Source organism: Colobus angolensis, unplaced genomic scaffold (genome assembly GCF_000951035.1).
Source record: "Colobus angolensis palliatus isolate OR3802 unplaced genomic scaffold, Cang.pa_1.0 Scaffold149, whole genome shotgun sequence".
Lineage (NCBI taxonomy): Eukaryota > Metazoa > Chordata > Mammalia > Primates > Cercopithecidae > Colobus > Colobus angolensis.
The window spans coordinates 1984333-2006265 of NW_012114588.1; the positions used below are offsets into that span (position 1 = coordinate 1984333).

At 56.2% G+C, this 21933-nt stretch overlaps 1 protein-coding gene across 1 annotated transcript in view; it reads right to left on the reverse strand.

Moving 5' to 3' along the window:
• Positions 1-21933, reverse strand: part of CASZ1 (castor zinc finger 1) — a 150159-nt gene that overhangs the window by 47958 nt on the left and 80268 nt on the right. The window contains exon 3 of the mRNA XM_011935798.1: positions 11586-11638. The gene's annotated coding sequence lies outside the window, so the exon portion shown is untranslated. The remainder of the gene's footprint in view (positions 1-11585; positions 11639-21933) is intronic.

The following is a 21933-nucleotide window of genomic DNA, read 5'->3' on the forward strand; positions in this document are numbered from 1 at the left end:
CCCGCCGGGCCGCGCGCTCCCCTGCCTTCGGTCTGCGGGCTCGGGGCTCCTGGGGTAGCACAGAGATTTCGTGTTCCCCTCACAGCAGTGGCGGCTCTTGGAGCTGGAGGAACAGGAGTGCGGGGCAAGGCGGGGCAGAGCGCAGTCAGGCCCGCGCGCCCTCGCATCCCGCTCGTCCCCAACCCTGGGCCCCAGGAGCGCCGGTCTGGGACACGCACTGGGGTTTCCTCCGCGTTGCTTTGGTTTTGCCCTTAAAACGGGTTCAGGTGTCCTCCCAGAGCCTCCCCGGTCTTCCGGTCTTTCTCCCCACTCCTCCCTCAAAGTTGGGCCATCTGCCCTGCAGGCTAGACGAATGGAGATCGGCGCCCCCCTTCCCCCACAGCCCCCGATCCATGATCCCGGCCATCACTTGGGCTTCCTCCCTGCCTTATCCCTCTGGCCGCTGCCCTAGGAAGGGCGCTCAGCAGAGCACAAGCACCCTCAACCAGCGAGTCTGAGGCACATCGCGGCTCCTCCTCCTCCCCGCGCCCCACCCACCCCCCCAACACCGCGTCGGGCTCTGGGACCAGGCCCTGTCCCCTTCAACGTGGAACCTCATATCCTGCCAGCCCATGGCCAGCCAGGCGCTTTGTGCTCCCCTTGCTCCTCCTCCTTTTCTGCCAGAGAGGGCAGTTTGAGGGGTCTCCCCACCATGCACCGTACACCATGGGACATCCCCAGATGTCCCTGCTGCAGCCATATATTTTGAGAGTCCTTAAATGTTGGTGACCTAAGTGACCCATCCGGCCCAGAGGGGCTCACGGAAAGAGACGATGGGGTGAGCAGGGCCTTGGGCAGCCTTGCTAAGGAAGGACCTGGCTCTCCGTCCCTTCCTCACCTATCCTGCTGCCCTCCTCGCCTCTCCCCGCGCTCGTCTTTCAGGAGGGGCCACACTGCCTTCAGATGAGGGGAGGGGAGCAGGGCCCAGGCTTCCCTGGTCTTTGGACAGCATCCAGCAACATGGCGCTGGCCTATTTTTGCAATAATTTCTATTTTGCAAAGGGAGGGGCCAGGGAGGCCTTGGGGCAAAGACATCAGGGAGTTAACAATCTACTCTTTCTCCTACTTTCCCCTCATTTTTCTCCTTTTTTCCTGCTTGCTCTATAGTTCTAAATGGCCTCGAAGGGAGCTGGGCATCCCACCCCTACTCCACTGCCCTTCCCACTGCCTTCCTAGCAGTCCCCACTCCTGGCCGTCACACAGCCCCATTGGCTCTGTAATTCCCCAACCCATCCCTACACAGGAACAGCAGCTGGAGAGGCCCAGAAACTTTATTGAGCTGCCCCTGGCCCCAAAACCTCGAATAAGGGAACAAAACTACCCCAAGTCTAAGCCTGGGAGTATGACTGCCTGTACTGGGCACCCAGCACAGAGGACTGTGTGCCTCTGCTCCCCACATGGGATCTCAGAGAGGGCATCTGTGTCCAGGACCGCTGTGGGGTACACACATGCCTCTGGGTGTTGCCCCCAATGACTCCCCAAAGCAAGGAATCGTAACAACAGGCTTGCAGCTCTGGCTGGTGACAGCAAGTGATCAATCCCCACCCCCCAATCCTGAGCCTCTGCTATCCTGTCTGGGCAACTGTGTGTAGGAGGAAGCCTGGAGGCAAGGGGTAGAAGAGGTGATTTCTGGGTGCATTTGAAGATGTCTGCACAGATGGGGAGCTCCTTGCATACATGACCCACACAGCCACTGGCTGGCTCGGAATGTCCTCCTCGGCTTCAGCTGATAGTGGTCAGAGCCTGACCCCTGAGGAGGGTGTGGAGGGGAAAAGGAAGCATATTCCCTCTAGCTGCCCAGGCAGGACCACCTGGATTGGCCACCCAGTAACTCCGGGGCCTCAGGTAGACAAAGGCTGTAGAGGAATGGCAGAAGGGACAGGACTCGAGAGAGCTTGGGGGACGGCAGCCAGCGGTGGAGGGAGGTGTGGGGATGCCTGGAAAACCTCCGTTCTGCCAAGTCCCTGGCCAGGTAGCCACAGGTCGAGTGGGACCTGCCCAAGAGGAAAAGGCCTTCCTCTTGGAGGAGCAGGGGTCAGAGAAGCAAGAAACAGGCCAACTCGGAGCGCAAGGATTTATGAAGGTCGGAGAAGAAGGCGGAGGCTTCGAGGTTGCGGGGTGTGAGTCAGAGGCTGTGTCATGGAGGGGTCCCCAGATTGTGCGCCCCCTTCTCTGTCTCTCTCTCTGAGTGTATCTGCTCGTACCAAGAGGAGAGGTATCTTTTGAGGCTATGGTCCATCTTTGCCTTGAGGACTCCGACATGGTGACACCTGAGACCCCAAAACCAGGCCACAGTGAGGACCTTCATGTCTGGGACTCAAGGGATGGAAATCCAATGCCATAATCTCTCCTGGTCTTGAGTCCCCGGACCCAGAGCCTCCAGCTCCTCCTGAGACAGCCCACTCGCAAGAGAAAAAGAAGAGTGGAAGGCAACCCAGCGGTCTCCCCCAACCCAGGCTCCCCACATCAGCACCAAGGAAAGCCATCCGCCCTTCCTGTCACACTGCCATCGCTGGTTCCTTTTCCCCCCCGCACCCCCAGCTTGCCCACTCACTCTCTCTCCCTCCCGAGCCTGGGGCCTTCTCACTCACCAGCCTGTTTACACACCAGGTATCTCATGCTTTATCTGCTCTCATTTTGAATTTGTAACTTTCACATAAACTTGAACAAAGCTCCTTTTGTTCTGGCACCCCACCCCAGGATCCCAATAAACTGGTTCCATCTGAGGCGACTGGGCCAGGGCACAGAAGCCTTGGCCAAAGGACTGCGTGTGCCTGCGAACAAGCATGTTCGCACCTGCGATGGAGTCCGTGTGTTTGCGTGTGAGCCCGCTCTGGGGCCGATGGAGGGAGGGTATTGGGAAAACTGTGAGCCAGCGAAGTGGACGGGAAGCGTGGGGGTCGAGGGAGGGCAGAGCCAAGGCACCACAGCACAGCCACGGGCACAGGAGGTTGTGGGCCACAGACAGGTGGGTGTTGGGGCAGGGGGTCAACAGGATGAGAAGGAAACAAAGGGGAGAAAGGAGCCACAGAGTGGGTGGCGGAGCGAGGGCCGCGCCGAGTGTAAGGCAGACGCAGGGATTGCATTATGGCAGGAGAGGGGCTGGCACAGCCGCACGCTCGGCCCCGTAATCCTGTTAGCCAGCAATCTCCATTCCGAAAGAGCTTCATTTCTTTGTGAATATTTGTAAACTAGATATCTAATGGAAAATTATAGGAAAATTATAGTGAAATTCATGACGGAGAAATCCGATTATCCCTAATTCAATTATGCCATCTTAGCCCACACAGCACATTTCCCATTTTTTTCCCATAAATACCGATGCCAGGGGTCCCGGTAATCAAATAAAATTGAAAATCATCTTCCCATTAAATTCAATTAGCCGCAATTTCTAAAGCCTATCAGAGATTTTAATTACTAAATTATAAAATTCTCCAATGCTAAATTGAAACCAAAAAAATTGCACATCCTTATATTTCAGAGAAAAAAAAAGGGCCAGCAAAATCCTTGAAAAATGCCCTCTTCTCTGTGGCCAGCTCCGGAGCAGCCTCCCCACCTGGAAGAGGCTCACCATTGTTGCCTACTTGTCCAGCTGGGGATGAAGCCAAGGGACCAAGGAGGGGCCCTGGCAGGGGAGGGCTGAGGGGGGACTGGCTTAACAGAGGGGCGAGCCGCACCTCCAATCCCAGCGAGCTCCTCCACACTGGCCTTCCTCTTGTGGGCTCTCCTGGCTCCTGAGAAGTCCTCAGCTCTGTCTCTTACCAGGAAGCCTCTAACTCCCAGCGTCACCTTCTTGGCCCATGAACTGGGCTCAGGCTTAGGTCACAGCTTGGCCTCAGGGATCTGTGTGGCTCCAGGACAGCGGACGGGAGGCAGCCAGCTCTTACCCAAGCACAGGCTGTCTAGCCACTCAGCTGCCCCCCGCCCCCACACCCATGGCCTGGCCTGGGTTGGGGGTGGGAGCAGGATGGAACCTGGGGTTGGGGGTGGACAGGTATCACAGCATGGCTCCATGGTCCAGAGGCTGCTTGCTCCAGGGTGTTCTCAGGGGCCTATGAGGCCTGGCAGTGTACCAGCCTCCAGGGAGAAGAGCTGGGGATCGACATGGCCCAAATCTGGCCTCTCCCTGCACTTCCAACTCATCCACCGTTCTCCTTACCCTCTCCTGGGAAGTCAACGGCCCTGAACTGGCCAGAAGGAACGCCCTTGTGCCCTGGGAGAGGCTCACACTTTCCCCCCACTTCCTTTTAGGGAAGTGCTGGCCACAACCCCAAACAGTAGCCCCTCCTCTCCCCCCCACCCCCACATCCCACTTACCCTGCTCTAAAAGGTGCTCTCAGAGTCAGCAGAGCCTGGGGAGGTGGCATCGGTGGGGGCATAAAGTGACCCAAGGTCTGAAAGTCAAGGTAGGTGTTTGGGTGGGCAGCTGGCAGCCCTGGCAGATCCAGGACAGTCGGCAGAAGTCTTGCCGTCAGCCCAGCACCCAGGGAGCCGGGAGCAGGTTTAATTTGCCAGGCAGCCAGGAGTGCCAGCAGGGGAGGCACCCGCAAACAAAACAAAAACAAAAAAGTTAATTATCTTTGGCTTTTTCTTAATAAATATCCAAACTGGCCCGGCCGGATCCTCCGCTTTGGAGGGAGAGAGAAGAAGGAGGAAAAAACCCCAAACCAAAATCCAACAGGCTGATTCTCTTGTGTTTCCCTTCCCCTTTGTCTCACCCTTGTAGGTTTCTCTTATCAGAAACAGCGACGGTTTCACATTAATTCCCAAATTTTTGTGAGTTCAAGAGTGTGGCCACAAAAACTTTTAAAAAAAGTTTTGGGGTGGAAATGTGGAGTGTGAGAGAAGAGAGGTAGGTGGGAAGAAAGAGGTGAGAAGAAACAGAAGAGAAGCAGAGACAGAGAGAGAGAGAAAGAGAGAGAGAGAGAAAAAGAGAGACAGAGAAAGAGAGAGAGAGAGAAAAAGAGAGCCAGAGAAAGAGAGAGAGAGAGAGGCAGAGAGAGAGAAAGAGACAGAGAGAGAGAGAAAGAGAAAGAGAGAGAGAGAGAGAAAGAGAGCCAGAGAAAGAGAGAGAGAGAGAGAAAGAGAGCCAGAGAAAGAGAGAGAGAGAGAAAAAGAGAGCCAGAGAAAGAGAGAGAAAGAGAGGCAGAGAGAGAGAAAGAGACAGAGAGAGAGAGAGAAAGACAGAGAAAGAGCGAGAGAGAGAGAGAGACAGAGAAAGACAGAGAGAGAGAGAGAGACAGAGAGAGAGAGTATGAAGCAGGGAACTGGGCTAGTTGGGTTACCCTGTGGACCTGGCCCAGCCTGTGGCCCCAGCCCGGGCGGGGACCTGTTCTGGAATGTCGGGTTGGCATTTTGTCTCAGTTACAATGATCAGCTGCAGGAGATATGGGATTTCTCATTTTAAGCTCTTGAAACCACTTAGGTTTCTCTGGCTACTTCAGCTACCCTGTTGCTGCTGGTTCCTGCGCCAAGCCTCCCTTCTAGGAGCATGGCTGGGAGAAGCAGAGGGAGGGGTCCCGGGAGGGGAGGCTGGCTGTCCTTATGGGAGATATGACGTTTTCTATGTGGAGTTGCCAGCATACCTGGGAAGAAGACACGTGTGCTCCTGCCTGGATCTAGGTGTTTGGATGGTGTATGTACACGCCTGAGCCTGAACTGTCAGACACACATGATAGGCACGTGTGTGTCAGGGGTGGGGCAGGGGTCAGCCAGGACATCAAGCAATCCCTCATGGAGCACCAGCTCTGGAGTCTCAGTACCTGGGTTCACACCCCAGCTCCATCTTCCACGGGCTCTGCTCCCTGAACCCAGGCACTGACCCTCTACCTTCCCAGCATCTTAAGGAAATCATCGTTAGCGGAACCCTAGGTCTGCCGATGGTGGCGGATGGAGAGGGACTGCTAACGAGTACAGGGTTTCTTTCTGGGGGGATGAAAATGTTCTAAAATTAGATAGTGGTGATGATGGTACAATCTTGGGAATATACTAAAAACCACTGAATTGCACATTTTAAAAAGGTGAATTTTATGGTATATGAAGGATACCTCAATAAAGTGGTTATCAAAAAGTGGGGGAAAGACGGGGAAATCATATTGGCACTTCCTGAATAGAGTTGTTGCCACACAGCACACAGCCCGCACACAGTCAGTGCTCAGTAAGGATTAGCTATTAATAGGGATCAGTCCAAGGCCTGGGCTGGTGTCCATGGGTGTATACCGTTGGTGCTTACAAACGTTTACTTGGGCCCCTGATGCCAGGGCCAGCAGGTTGTCAAGCAGCTGAGCTGCCCCAGGTGTCTGGTGGGGCTCCTAGGCAGCTACTCCCTGGCAGGGAAGGGGGTGCGTGGTCCTCCTCCTGCCTCCCTCCTGAGTCCCTGGAGAGGAGGCTGCCCGCTGTGGCAGGCGGGTTCCCGTGCCGCACTCTGCCCGTCTCACAGACACTCATATTCTCCGTGTGCAGCAGACCGTGAATTCACCTTCATACTAGTTACAGGGTTATTTAGCTTCTCCTGATGCTGACAATCACAAACTTTAATTCGCTGCCTGGCTTCTCCCTGCTGTGCCCTCTGCCCACCCCCAAAATCCTTGGGAGAGGATGGGAAGGACTTAGGTCCAGCTCCCTCTCGCCAAAGCTCACCCTTCAGAGTGATGGAGTGATGGGAGGAGGGGGGGCGGTCAGAAGGAGGAGATGTCGGGCAAAGGGCTGGGGGGAGAACAGTGCGGGAGAGAGGAAGTACCACTAAGGCTAATGGGAGCTTCCGTCCTGCTCCTCCAGCCTGACACTAATGTATTCAACCTGACATCCCATCTTGTCATGAATGAAGACTCGGCCGATCAGGCTGCTGGTTTGAGGGCTGGCAGCCTCGGCCGGGAGAGACCAGGGCCAGGGCTCAGGCCTGGGGCTGAGCCCCTAGGACGAGGCAACTGGCAGGGGGCTGGCTTTCCTGCCTCCTGCTGAACTAACAGGTGTCCATCCAGGAGCCGACCTGAGGGAGCCCATTCCTACCAGCCTGACAAGCCAGGCCTCGGTTTCTCCTACTCCCCCAGCCCATCTCCCATTGGGCCAAGCCGTCCTGCCTGCGGAGGCTTCTCTTGGGCTTCTGGCCCCACTGCCTAGGCGGCATCTCTCTTCCTTTGCGGAAGGCAGGTGGATCTGCTCAGAGCTACTGCCAAACATTAGACGGGAAATAAAGACTCTGAGACATCCCCTACCACACGCCCAAATCACACAATCCCGAGATGAGCGCGGGGGACAGGTCCCAACCCAGGTGACACATGCCCGCTTCCTTGCCTGCTGGGAGGAGCTGCTGCTGCCTTGCTCCCCGCCCGGCCAGCCCTGGTGGGGTCTTCATCCCTCTTTTGCCTTGGCTTCAGCAGATCCCCTGCTTTCTGTCTGCCCTGTGCATCTGCACCCTTTCCAGGAGCAGGCCCAGCTTCCAGCAGGTCCACAGAGGCCTCCCGCTGGCTCAGAGGCCAGTGAAGGGCAGAGATCTCAGACCCCTCCTCTTATCCACCACCTGCCTCCTGAAGTGGCCACCATCATCTTTCCCCAAAGCCTCCTGGGCTAGTGAAGTGAAGGAGGAACGACTTGCTTTGAGAAGCATCTGGGTGGAACAGGGGACTCTCACCCACAAAATCCAAGCTGGCCCCATCAGTCACTTGTTAGACAGAGAGTCCCAAGGGCAGAAGGCCAAGCCAAGAGGAATCACAAAGACCAGAGGCCTGGCAATGACCCGGGCCCAGGAGCTTGGAGAGGGAGACGCTGGGCTGGAGGCAGTGCTGGGAGGAGAGGGAGGCCAAGAACCCCATTGATGGATCCAGGTTAGTGTCTGCCTCCTCCCAGCCCCATTCCACTGCCCCACCCCTGCCAGCGGGGGAAGTGGCCATGGCGGCCTGGGCAAGAGAGATGTCAACGGGGCCGATGGGAGAAGGGGCTTGTTGACTGCAAACTGTCCATTATGGCTTAGATTATAAGCATATTGCACAGGGCTCTCTGCACGATGCCGGGGAAATCCAATACGCTGAAAGGTTAATGCAATCAATTAGGGTGACAAGGAAGTAAAGTAAAGCCTTCCGAGTAGATGAAAAGGAGAGAGAGAGAGAGAGAGAGAGAGAAAGCGCCATGGAGTTGTGGGGGTGCTATGGGTGGTGGGAAGGCAAGGATGAAGAGGAACTAGAGGGATGCAGAGAGGAGGCCTGGAGGGGAAAGAGAGATGGACAAAAGGTCAAGAGCCTGCAAAAAGAGGACAGCAAGAGAGATGGCAGCAGACCTAGCATGAGAGGAGGCCCAGCAGACTCTGCAGCAGACCTCTGACTGCAGGTGCAGCTTCTGTCTCCTTGCCCACTCCCTGCCAGCCTTTCCCCTCAGGCTTGGAGACTGATTCCGACCTTGGCCCACAGCAGTAGAACTGGGCCAGGGCAGCCTTGGTCCCTGATCCTGGACAGAGCTAGCACCCACTGTGTAACCTCCAGGGCCTTCTCAGCCAGACTGCAGCCTGGTTCCCCCCCCCACCACAAATAGACCCAGTCTCAGACCTGGACTCCCCCCTCGGCCTGCTTGCCCCTCAGCAGCTCCCGACAACACAGTCTTCACAGCTTCTCCCAGGCACCCCAGCCCCTCTTTGCCACAAGCCTGGGAAGCAGAGAGCAGTTTACAGATAGAGAAACTGGTGCTCAGAGGTTATGCCGCTTCCCAGGGCCCTGACACAGAAATAGAAGACCCAGGGCTGCCAGTCCACGACCTGTGGGGCTTTTTATTCCAAGGTGCTCCCTGGAATTAGGAGCCTGCCCTTCTCCATAGGGTCAGACCCCAAGGCCCCCAGGGCAGAGGGTAGGGAGCTCTGTGGAATCTGCCCAGAGATGGCAGTAGCCTCTGGAGCGCAAGCAAGCGGGAACTACCTGGTGGGTACCGGGCAAGCCACTTTCAGCCACAACAACTCACTCACTTGTCCCAGCAACCCTGCAAAGTAGATATTCTCCCCTTACAAAAGAGGAAGCTGTGAGGGCTGGGCACGGTGGCTCGCGCCTGTAATCCCAGCACTCTGAGAGGCCGAGGCAGGCAGATCACAATGTCAGGAGTTTGAGACCAGCCTGGCCTATATGGTGAAACCCCATCTTTACTAAAAATACAAAAAAATTAGCTGGGTGTGGTGGTGAGCGCCTGTAGTCCCAGCTACTTGGGAGGCTGATGCAGGAGAATTGCTTGAACCTGGGAGTCAGAGGTTACAGTGAGCCGAGATCATGCCACTGCACTCCAGCCTGGGCAACAGAGTGAGACTCTGTCTCAAAAAAAAAAAAAAAAAAGAGGAAGCTGTGGATCTGAGGTGAGAGAACTTGCTAGAGACTGCAGGGCTCCCGGGATACCAGTGGGGGCAAGAGCTCCGAGGAAGCAGGGGCTGCAGGGGAGAGGAAGAGCTGACACTTTGAGGCAGGGACTGAGCAGAGAAGGAGGCCCTAAGGAGAGCAGGGGGAGGGAGCCCCCCGAACAGACCAGGACTGCAAGCAGTGCTGCAACCCGAGAACTGGGCTCCCAGACAAATGCTCCCCGCCCCTCAGAGCAGTCCCGATGAAGACATGTGCACAGGGCAGGATGATGGCTGTAACAGCTTCAGGACTGGACTTAGGGCCGGGGAAATGTACACTTCAGCAGGGGAGCAATGGTAAATTTCCTGTTGTGTACATTTTACCTCTAAAGAGAGAGAGAGAGAGAGAGAGAGAGAGAGAGAGAGAGAGAGCAAAGTACAGGAGCTAGAAACTCTCAAGCAGGGACTGGAAAACTTTTTCCCTAAAGGCCAGAGAGAAAATTATTAACCTTTTAGGCTTTGTGGGCCAACCAGTCTCTGTTGTAGCCATTCAACAATCTCTGCAAGTATAGAGTGAAAACAGCCATAGATAATACCTGAACAAATAGGCATGGCTGTGTTCCAATAAAACTTTATTTATAAAAGCAGGCTGTGGGTCAAAGGTGGCTCGTCTGCCAAGTCCTGCTCCAGAGAATGGAAGTACCTGGGGTGGAATTTCAGGACACGGAATGGCTGGCTTCACCCTGCTGCCTGGGGATGGAGGTATCTATCCTGTCTGGACCTCACGGGCGGAGGTTTCTAGAGGAAGCAAGGTTCTCATAATCAGAGGGTAGAGAAAAGGAAGGGACAGAGAACAAAGTGTGGCGTGGGAAGCCAATATCCAGGAACTGGTGCTAGCTTGGGGCATCCTGAGGAGCCTTCCACGGCACTCAGATCCTCATGGACCATGTGAAGGCATGGAGGCTTGCAGCTCTGAAGATTCTAGAACTCTCAACTCCATGAGACAGGGGTGAGGCCATGGTTAAGAGGAGGACGGGAGTGGCCAGAAGGGAGCAAGAAGGGGCACCAGGGAGAGAAAGGCAGAGAGGACCTGGGACAGAGCTGTAACCAGGGTGGTGCTGGTGGTAAAGGGAGGAATCCACAGGCCCCAGTGAGAGCGCAGGGCGCAGGCCGGGCCTGCCCTACACCGGGCCGCCTCTGATCACGTTTTCAGGGCCACTGCCCGCCAGCGCAGACAATGCTGGGGGAGCCTTTGAAGTCCGAAAGGGATGCCGCGATGGGAGCTGGGGAATCTCCTCCCTTCCCCGTCCTCCTTGCGGGGGAGGGGGCCGGTAGGACAAAACCCAGAGCCGGTCGGTCACAGCCGGGGCCCGAAATGCGAGAGACAAAGGGAAAACAAACAGGTTTGGAGCCAGGCGCATGGTGCCGTGTCTGTCCCCCGCCCCGCCGAGCGCGGATGATGGATGGCTGCAGCCAGCCAGCTCGCCCGCCGGGCAGGCCCCGCTATTTACATAACACTGGCGTTCCACCGGTCACCTCTGACACAGCACTGCCTGGGGCCCCAGGCCCGGTGGCCCCGCGGTTTCTCGCGCCACCACCCGGGGAACTGACACAGCCCGCGAATGCTGGGCCAGGCTGGGGCAGCCCCGTGTGCTTGGACTTCGGGGGAGCCCCGTGCCTGAGGAAAGGCAGGACATGGCAGCCTGTCCTGGCCTCGGCCATGGCCTTCTCCCTGCCAGCCTCTTAGGGAGGACGGAGGAAGCCACTGGGGGTGGCACAGCCTCCGAGGAGCGAAGGCAGGACTGGGGTTCCGGGGCCTTCAAGTCCATGCAGTTCTTGAGGCAGAGCTTGGGCAGCGCTTCCAGGCACAGCCAGCCACCGCCACGGAGGCAATGGCACTGTGAAAGCGGGCACCGCAGGCTGGGTAACCTGAGCCCAGCCACCATAGCTGCCCCACCGCCCCACGCTGCCCTGAGCACATTCCTTCCCCAAAGTCTACAATCCATATGTCCCCAGACCATTTCCAGCCTAAAAGCCAAGCCGAGGGGATCCTACTGGCAGGAGGGCATCTTTTTCCATCAGGGCGGAATGGGCAGGGTGGCTGCAGTTCCCCATCTCCATCTTCTCATCTCTCCCTGGGTGCTCAGCAGGACTGAACCCACCCCAGGGTCATACATGCATTCGGTGAGTGGTCACCAGTTGGGGAGAGGACGCGAGGCTCAGGGAGGGGCTCAGGCCTTACCTCGTAGCGGGTCCTAGAGCCTCCTCGGATGTAGCTGGGGGTGTCACTTCATCCTGGAGAGGCAGAGAGAGGAGCCCTGTTAGCCTTTCCAAGCCCATGACTCCCCAGTGCACGCCCACCATCCCTCCTGAGCACCCAAGGGTTCCTTGCCCCACATGGGCTGAGGGGCTGATGCTCCAGGGCCAGCCAAGAGGGCCAGAAACTCAGGCATGTCGGGTGGACTCTGATTTGGTTCATTCAGGTATATGCCAGCCACAGTTTGTGAAAAAGTCGGAAAGCGGTGGGAGCTGACTGCAGGGGCAATATGGTCCTCAGGATCCCCCTAGCCAGGTGGAGAAGAGTCAGCTGTGCCGTGCACACTGCTCCGTGGAGGAGGCCGGGAGTGGGGGTGCTGGTGAAGTGGTCTACATGCTTCTGTGGAGCTGTAGCAGCCTAAGAGGGATGCCTGGGGACAATGACAGAATACAGCAGTAACTGCTCCTTTACTCTCTTTCCTGGGGCCCCTGAACATAAAAATGACAGATGCCAAACGGTTCGCTCTAGCAAGTTGGTGACAGAGGGGCAAGGGCTGGCCAGGGGCCAAGGCACCAGGAAGCCTCCCTCCACACCCCAGGAGCAGGCTGCCGGCAGCACCTTCCACCCCGGGCTCTACTCATGAGTCATCACAGCCCACATCCAGAGACAGTACAGGGAGAGGGACGATGGTCCGACAACGTGGAGGCTTTAACCAACACACGGCCCAGCCCAGCGTGCCGGGCTGGGGCCCTCCTGCCCAGAGAATGAATTTAGGGAGCCAGGTTCAAAGGGGCAGTCTCTGTGTACGTAGAGTGAAAACCCAGGGAGTCCCCCAGCCTGCTGGCCGGGCCCCCCAACCCTTGCTCGAGCCAGGCCCTGCCCCTGCAGGCCTCGGAACCCTACCCAGGCTTGGGGAGGGCTGTCTGTTACGTTTTCTTCTCCTCTCTCCCTCATTTGTGGCTTATCAATGATGCAAGAGGAATAACACCAATTTCCTTAGGCTATGTAATCCCCAAATCAGATTGGGGGGATTGCGGGAGATGAGGTGACCTTGTTCAGGGCTCCCGGAATGCCACCCAGTCCCGCCGCCCGCTCTCCGGTTCCCAGGACATATTTAGACAGATAATGCTAATTGTACTTGACACGTCCTCTTAAGGAGGGCTCGGCTCTCCACCAGCTTTCGCCGCTTGTGCTGGGCTGCCCGGGCAGAGGGTGCCCACTGGGGTGGAGCCTACCCTGCCAGATACAGGGCTCTGGGAGGGCTGAGGGCCCGGTAGGCATTGAGTGGTTGGAAACCACTGCCCCACGGGCCTCTGATGCCCGTCTCATCCAGATGATGAGAGGCAGGGGGTCTGCAGAGAGCTGGGCAGACCCCTGAGACAGGGGGCGGTAGAGAGGATGGGGAGCTGGGCAAAGGGGGAATAAGGAAAAGGGAAGGATCTGGCCAGGAAAGGAGAGGATGGAGGAGGAGGCCAACAGGGAGGGTCACGGGGGCCGGGGATGGAGACCGCCAGGCCTCCACTGCCAGGCACCAGGTGGGCTCAGCCATCAGAGCTCAAGTCCTGGCTGGGCAGCCCAGGGCCCTGGCTGGGTGTCATCCTCACCGTCCCATCCGTCCCACACACTCCTGTCCAAGATCTCTCAAGGCGCCCTGGCCAGCCTCCTGTGGACCCCCAAACCCCCCAACTCCACAACTCTGGTATCTCCCTTCTACCACCTTTCCCTCCCCTCCCATCCTCCCTAGCAACTGTGCATTTATTAATTCATGAGGCACTAATTAGTTCTTTGTTTAATTTTGTGTTAAACAGACTGACCGGAATGATAACGACTTGCAGCGCGGTGTTGCCGTCCCCAACCACCCCTGTTTTCTGACAACAAGGGAGCGCAGGAGACCGGAGTGCTGAACCCAAATCCCTCAGCAGTTGCACTTCATTAAGTCAAAATGTGACAAGAAGCTTAGAGAGCAACTTGCAGATCTGATCACACAGAACAATCAGGGAGGAAACTTTCCAGGAGTTGGTCGGGGGTGGAGGAGGGAGGGGAGGGCCAGAGATGCGTACGTACAGGGACCAGGACGCGCGTGGGGTCGTGTACCACACCTGCCCAGGGCAGGTGTCCCGGCTGATGGGAGCAGGAAAGCTGCCCCTGGGTGGGATCTGGGACCCTGGGATACTGGGACCCCAGTGGGGGCCTAAGAAGTAGCCGAGAGTTCATCTTGGTCTCCTCTTCCTTCTCTGGGCATCTTTTCTTGTCTCTCTGCCTCTCACTGTCCCCGATGTCTGCTTTGTGAGTGGCCCACATGAGTGAGTGGTCAGCACATCTGGGACCTGGTAGCTGATGTAGTTAAGGAAGGATTCTCCAAGGCCAGGGGAGAGGCACAGGACTGGGAAAACCCAGAGGACAGCAGCGGCCCTACACTCAGCAGGGCTGAAGTGAAGTGAACCCTTCCAGGCTAAGAAAGGAAAGCCATGTACTCAGAGATCATGACGGAAAGTGCCTAAGAAATGCCAACAGCCCCATTATCTGCCAGCTGTCCGTCCGCCCATCCATCCATCCATCCATCCATCCAATGTTCCTAATCCTAAGTACTCTGACCAAAAAACTGAGGACCCAAAGGTTCAGAGTTCTGTCCAGAGGTAGATGGCAAATCAGAAACAGAACTGGGTCCTGGAGCTTCCAGGCTGTGGGGCTGATGGTTGGTTGGTAGCTGAGCTAAAAGTGACAACAGCCTTCTGACCTCCTTCCTCCTGTCCATGTGAAAAAGCAGAGGCATCAGGCTGCCCATCCCACCATCTCATTGCACAAGTGAGGATGAGTGATACCAAAAGCAAACCGTGCCCCAAACTAAGGGCAGTGGCCCTGCCCACCTTTTACCCACCCCTCATCTCTGAAGATACCAGCAATGTCTTGGGTAAGAAGAAGAGCACAGAAGGGATGTGAGGAGGAGGAGAAAAAAAACAAAAGCACAGAGAAAAGTTGGCAAACGTGAGCCCTTATGTGTGCAAAGAGCCTGGCTGCTGTACCTGCCCAGGTGAGGCCTGGCCCTCCCTCCATCTCAGCCCCGGGCTGCCCAGCCGTGAGAGTGAGCCTGGGAGTAGCCTCATCCAGCCTTTCTCCTGGCGGGTTCCGAAGCACAGTGGTCTCTCACCGAGCCGGCAGCCCTGGGCTGGCTTCTGTTAATTTGCTGTCAGGCTGCCTAAGCAAACCAATTAAAACTAATCATTAATTATAAAAGAGAGCGAGAAGAGGAGGAGAGAAGAGGAGAGGGTGAAAGACCGAGAGGGGAAGGAGGAAGAGGGAAGATGGGCTGGAGAGGGAAGACCTGGGGGCCTGCAGGGGGCCTGGAGTGGGGCCTGGTGGGCTGGGCTCTGGGAGGACAAGAGGCTCCTCCAGCACAAGGGGTGCCAGGGTCGGGGGAGGGCAGGAAGGAAGCAAGGGATGGAGGAGAGGGGGCAGCCATGGGCAAGGGGCGGAGGGAATGCCACGAGAGATGGGACAGGGGAGAGTGACGGGCAGAGAAGTGGCAGCGTACCAGGACCTTCAGGGACCTCCTCCATCTGCAGTTCCCTCTTGCTGGAGCCGCGGCCTGTCCAGGACTTGACTTTGGAGCCTCTCACCCACAGCTGCCCAGCTCCATATTTATGAGGCACCAGGCCAGGCTCCTCAGCCAGCACTCCTACCTGCTCACCAGGCCTCCGGGCCATAGGGGCTTGGGGCAGCTGTCGGGCTGCCCATCCGCCCCCCAACTGCACTGCGTCTCCTTCCCCCTGCCCCCAGCCCCATCCTCACGCACAGGCTCTCCCTGGCCGAGCCCTTTCACAGGGGTTGGGGCCATGTCAACCCGGCAGCGTGAGGAGGGGGGCGGCCCAGACAACGGGGCAGCGTCATGGAAACGGGCACTTTCCCGGAGAAATATTCTGTTTGGCCTCCTTCCTGCATTGAGGAGCTGTCAGGAGGCTGAGTGAGAGTCACACTACCCCGGGACCAGGCGTGACAAAACCTATTTTCTGCCTCAAATTTGATTGATTAAAAAACTTTTTAGGAAAACCATGTTAAAAGGGCGAAAAAGAAAGAGAGAGCGGGAGAGGGGGAGAGAGAGAGAGGGAAAGAGAGAAAGAGAGGAGAAAAGAAAGAGTGAAAGAAAGTGCTGTCCGGAGGACAGCTCGGGAGAGAAAGGCCCCAGGCCGGGGCTGAACAGTGCCCCGGGCGATGCCACAGGGGGATGCATGCCAGGGGGATCCCACGGCATAACCAGGCAAAACAGAAAGGTCGGAGGAAGCCCGGAACTTTTACACAGTGGTTAGCAGGACAATGAGGGGGCCGAGGGCCGCATAGGCCAGCAGGTGCCGGATCGAGACAGAGGCCTCGGGAAAGGAGCCTGGGCCTGAGGCAGGGAGGGGTGGTGGGGGTGGCTGTCCAGCCCCCGGAGTCGGAGCAGGCCTCCAGATTGGCTCTGAGCTCTTTCCAGGCACAGTCTTGGTTGGAATTGGGCCAGAATCCTGAAAAATCTACATAGGATCAAGAGGAAGGGCCCTCATCCTTTGGGGACAGGAAATGGGTTTTCCCACCTTGTTCTCCCAAGACCTGGCTTAAGAAATGTTTTTAATCACAGTAATTTTTAAAACACAGGAGACATCAACTTGACCCTCCACCCTGAGGCTGGCTCAGCACCAGCTTTGATCTCGCCTTCGCCTGTCTTGGACCTTCCCCAGTCAGGCCCTCAAGTCCTTCGTGGGATGTTGCCCTATGTGGTCCCCATGCCTGGCCAGGGACTTCAGTGGTGAATTTGAGGCCCTGCCTGACTCTCTCAAGGCTCCAGGAGAAAAGTTGGCCTTCCCACCCCTCCTGAGACTCCTTCGGGAGGATGCGACCCCTCCATTTCACAGTGGCCCTTCACAAAGGGTTCTTGGGCAGGACCCCTAGTCTCCTCGGGAGGAAGGGTCCGAGTTGGTGGCCTAGTTTGCTCTCCTTTTCTCTAAGGGCCTTGAAGGTCAAGGTGAGGAGTGGTTCTGGCCAAGAAGCCAGAAAGAAGATTTTCCCACATGCTGGGAGGGTGCTCAGCAGCACCCACTCCAGTCTCTGCCAGCGCAGGGCTCAGCGTGGTAGGCAGTGCCTCCTCTCAACAGACAGGCGTGTCGCCAACAGATGCACAGAAAGACAACACCTGCTCCAGGCCTTCCCCAGCCCCTGTGCCAGGTCAAGTGACCCTAGATCTCTCTTGTCCCTGCTTCACAGCGAGATCATCAGGCACTCACTGAGCACGTACTGCATGTATGACGCCGTGCCAGGCACGAGGAAGAGAAAACAAGACAGCTTACAAAAGGCTGGGGGCAGTGGCTCACGCCTGTAATCCCAGCACTTTGGGAGGCAGGCAGATCACCTGAGGTCAGGAGTTTGAAACGAGCCTGGCCAACATGGTGAAACCCTGTCGCTACTAAAAATGCAAATATTAGCCGGGCGTGGTGGCACACGCCTGTAATCCCAGTTACTCAGGAGGTTGAGGCATGAGAATCGCGTGAACCTGGGAGGCAGAGGTTGCAGTGAGCTGAGATTGTGCAACTGTACTCCAGCCTGGCAGACAGAGTGAGACTCCATCTTGGCCGGGGGGGGGGGGGGAAGATAGCATACAAAAGCCGAGTTGGCGAGAGTCGGGTTTGAATCCTGCCTCTGCTGCCTCCTGCCATGCAATTGGGTACGCAGGCTGCTTAACCTCTTGAGGCCCCAGCTTTTTCCATTGAAAAGTAGGGGTCCATAAGCACCTATCTCAAAGGAAGTTCATCCCGTATTTCTTGAGCGCCTACTATATGCTATTAGATATTAGATACTTGTCCTAGACCTAGAGAACATTGGCAAATCAACAACTCAACCCTCAGGGAGCTTCCATTCCTGTGCTGTTGAGGACGCTTGGAAACAATGGTTAGTACAATGGGTGGCACATAGTAAGTGCTCAGGCCGGGCGCGGTGGCTCAAGCCTGTAATCCCAGCACTTTGGGAGGCCGAGACAGGCAGATCACGAGATCAGGAGATCGAGACCATCCTGGCTAACCCGGTGAAACCCCGTCTCTACTAAAAAATATACAAAAAACTAGCCGGGCGAGGTGGCGGGCGCCTGTAGTCCCAGCTACTCGGGAGGCTGAGGCAGGAGAATGGCGTGAACCCAGGAGGTGGAGCTTGCAGTGAGCTGAGATCCGGCCACTGCACTCCAGCCTGGGCGACAGAGCGAGACTCCGTCTCAAAAAAAAAAGTAAGTGCTCAATAAATATGACCTCTTATTTGTTTCCAGGGTCCCTGCCTTTAAGAAGCTAGGAGAGATGGTGCAATTCCATTCCCAGGCATATACTAGAAAAAATGAAAAACAGGTACTCAAAAAAAAACCAAACCAAACCAAACCAACAAACAAAACCCTCGTGCATGAACGTTCATAGCAGCACTATTCACTGTAGTCAGATGGTAGATACAATTCAAGTGTCCATGGACTGAGGAGTGGACACACAACATGGAGTCTGTCCATACTATGGAATGTTATTCTGCTATAAAAAAGGAGTGAAACTCTGATACGGGCTACAGTGTGGATGCACCTGGAAATGATGAGCAAGAAAGGAGCCAGACGGACACAAAAGGCCACAAATTGTATGATTCCATTAATATGAAATATCTGGCACAGACAAATCCATAGAGACAGAAAGCAGTGGTTGCCAGGGGCTGGGGGAAGGGGACAGTGGGGAGGGACTGCTAAGGGATTAAGGCTTTCTGTCTGGAGTGATGAAAAAGTTCTGGAACTAGCTCAATACTTGTGCAACTCTGCAAATGTACTTGATGCCACTGATCTGCACACTTTAAAGTAGTTACAGGCTGGGCGTGGTGGCTCACGCCTGTAATCCCAGCACTTTGGGAGGCCGAGGCAGGCAGATCTCTTGAGGTCAGGAGTTGGAGACCAGCCTGGCCAACATGATGAAACCCCGTCTCTACTAAAAATACAAAAATTAGCCAGGCGTGGTGGCGGGCGCCTGTAATCCCAGCTACTCGGGAGGTTGAGGCAGGGAGAATCACTTGAACCCAGGAGGTGGAAGTTGCAGTGAGCCACGATCACGTCATTGCACTCCAGCCTGGGAGACAAGAGTGAGACTCTGTCTCAAATAAATAAATAAATAAAATAGTTACAATGGTAAATTTTATGGTACGTGCATTTTTACCACCATAAAGTAAAATAAAATGATATTGCTTTTTTAAAAAAGCAACTGCTAGGGAGAGAAGGAATTTGTCCCATGTGGCAGCTCAGGGCAGGTGAGGGGGAAGCCAAGTCAGGGGGGCTGGTAGGTGAGACACGGTGACTTCAAATGGGTCCTCTTTCCCCCTCTGCTTGAGAACCCATCGTCCGAGGGGGGCTCCCAGGCCTCCACAAGATGTGCTGTGTGATCACGGAGGGAGAGGACGAGGCGGAAGGGCTAGGATGGTTGCAGTGAAAGTTTGGACCTCCCCTTAGGACCCCTCACTCAAGTGCCTGTGATTCCGCACCCCTGCGGGCTGCCGTTCCCGGCACACACAGAGAGCTGCTTCTCCTGTGCGGATCCCAATACGCACGGCCCAGCCAATCCATCTCTCCGCCATGCTCCCCAGATAACTTTTGCTGCCGCTCAGCATCTTGCTGCAACAAGCGCCCCTCTGGATGGGTCTGAGTCGGTGACTTCCCCACTTACAGGGCTCCAGGGCTTTCCAAGGTCGAGGAGCCCCACCTCGAAGGGAAAGCCTGGAAGAACCAGGGAGCCAGGCTCGTGGGGTAGCCCCCCCCAAGCTCCTGCCCCCGCCCTCCTGCCTGTTCCAGAATGCGTGTACACACATAAACCCCTGCCTTGGCCCAGGAACTGTCAGGAGATCAACAAACAAAAGCTGCTTCTTGACAGGGAGTCATTTATATTTTAGCTTCGTTCCATTATCCTAACGAATCCTTCATCAGCAGATGCAATATTAACAGCAGAAAATCAGCTCATTACATCCGGGGGGATTTCATCAAGACGGCAATCATGTGCCGCTCCCAAGCCTTCAAGAGGCCAGTGGGGCTGTTATTTATTTATTTTGTTACTTATTTATTTAATTTTTTGGGTTCTTTCCACATAATTGCACCACATCTCAAATCTTTAATAAATAATTTGTAGGTCCTGAACTGCAGACAGCTTTGCTCTCTGCCATGAGAGCCTGCATTAGCCAAAATATTTACCACTATTTAAGAGTCATTAGAGTCAGGAGGGATGTGGGGAGGGGTACCCTGTTCTTCCGGAAACAGCCTGGTTTGGGGCTGTGGCGCTTGGCCCTCACTGTAGTCCTCTAACCCCCTCTCTGGTTCTAAGGCCAGCCATCCTGGACTGGAGGCTCCCAGAAGGCAGGCCTCCATCTGTTGCCCTCAGCTCTCTTCATTTGGGTGGGGGTTTCCTGGGAGCTCTCAGAGAGGGACAAGGCCATCTCTAAGTCCCCTGCTGGGCTTCTCCAGGCTTGACGAGGACAGGTGGCTGATGGAAAGGACATACGTGGTGTGGGGACAGCCACCTCTCACATGCTTAAGCTAGAGAGCCCTGCCAGGTTGGCATTGCTGGCCGGCCCTGCGCCAGAGAACTCCGCAAGGGAACCTTCTCTGTCTTCCAGCAGGCCCTGGCTCAGGAGCTTCACCACTGTCTGACCCATCCCTCTTGGCTTCCCAAGGTTACACCTTCGACTTCAAAGGAAAGGAAAATTCAGTAGGTCCAGAGGCAGACTGTCCCACTTTACAGATAAGAAAATGAAGGTTAAGAAGCTTAAGCTCTTGCCGGGCGCGGTAGTTCACGCCTGTAATCCTAGCACTTTGGGAGGCTGAGGCAGGTGGATCACCTGAGGTCAGGAGTTTGAGACCAGCCTGGCCAACATGGTGAAACCCTGTCTCTATGAAAAATACAAAAATTAGCCAGGTTTGGTGGTGCGCACCTGTAGTCCCAGCTACTCAGGAGGCTGAGGCAGGAGAATTGCTTGAACCCAGGAGGTGGAGGTTGCAGTGAGCTGAGATCGTGCCACTGCACTCCAGCCTGGGCAACAGAACGAGACTCTATCTCAAAAAAAAAAGAAAGAAAAGAAAAAAAGAAAGAAAGAAAGAAAGAAACTTAAGCTCTCTGCCTGAGGCAGCACAGCTAGGATGAGGCACAGAACTGGAACTCAGACTCAGCAGTGGCTCTGCTGAGCCGCCACACCTTCCACTAGGCCGGAGCCTTCCAACAACTGGCCCTCCCAGTGCTCCTGGCTCCGGCCCACAAGGCTGGAGTGGCCACTGGTGCTGAGGGGCACCCCCCCGCCGCCACCACTGGGCTGGCCATGCTTTCACAGGTTTTTCCCAGCGGGGGCTGGATTTCTGCCCAGCCAGGAATGTGCTCCCAGGATGTCAATTCTAATCTCCCCAGCGCTCTGACAGAATTAAGCTCCAGTTTGTCCGACAACATCCCAAAGTTTCAGAAATCCAGGGCAGACTCTCTAATCAGGCTGCAGGACAAAGGTCTGGCCTGACCCTGTCACTTCCACTTATTCCTCCTGTCTGTCTCCGGGCCTCGGCCTTTCTGCAGTTTCCTCCACCCTCTGCCCCTTCCCTGGCCAGCCCAGCCCCCACCCTCTCCTCCGAGCTGCCTTGTCTCCGCCCAGCCCAGCGTTGGCCCTCCCCAAGCAGCCAAGCCAGTCCAGTTGCTCCAGCATCTAAAGCCGAGGAATTCCTACGAGACCCACCTGCCGCCACTCAGCCGCGGGCCTGACCTTGGTCCAGGCTCCCTTCCGTTAGCTGACTTTAGGGAGCATGCTGGCTCCACCCCTCCTCTGCTCCAGGAACTAGGCGTCCAGTCCAGAGTTACTCTCCGAGTCAGCCCACCCTGGCCTCTGGTTGGCTCAACTCTGGGCTCCCCATAACTGTCGCAGAAGCATCCTCTGGCCTCAGCAACCTCCATTCTGTTTGAGGGGTTGGCTTGTGGGCCCTGAAAAGCTTTGGCCCCTCGGCCGTGTTTGGGGACAACTATGTGGGCAGGAAGCACTCTTCCTCACCCAACTCCGTGAGCCACCTCTTGGTGACTGTCTACAATGGTAGAAGCAGCTCTGTACCCAGGCTAGGCAGGGTGAGGACCCCAAGCCCTTGGCTCTGCTGGATTGTGGTGCCATTAGGAAGGGACAAGGAGCCTGAGAGCAGCAGGGATGCTTCCTCCACTCCCCACAGCACCCAATCCACACCCCACAGCACCCAATTCACACCCCACAGCGCCCAATCCGCTCCCCACAGCACCCAATGTGTTCCCCACAGCACCCAGTCTGCACCCCACAGCACCCAGTCCGCTCC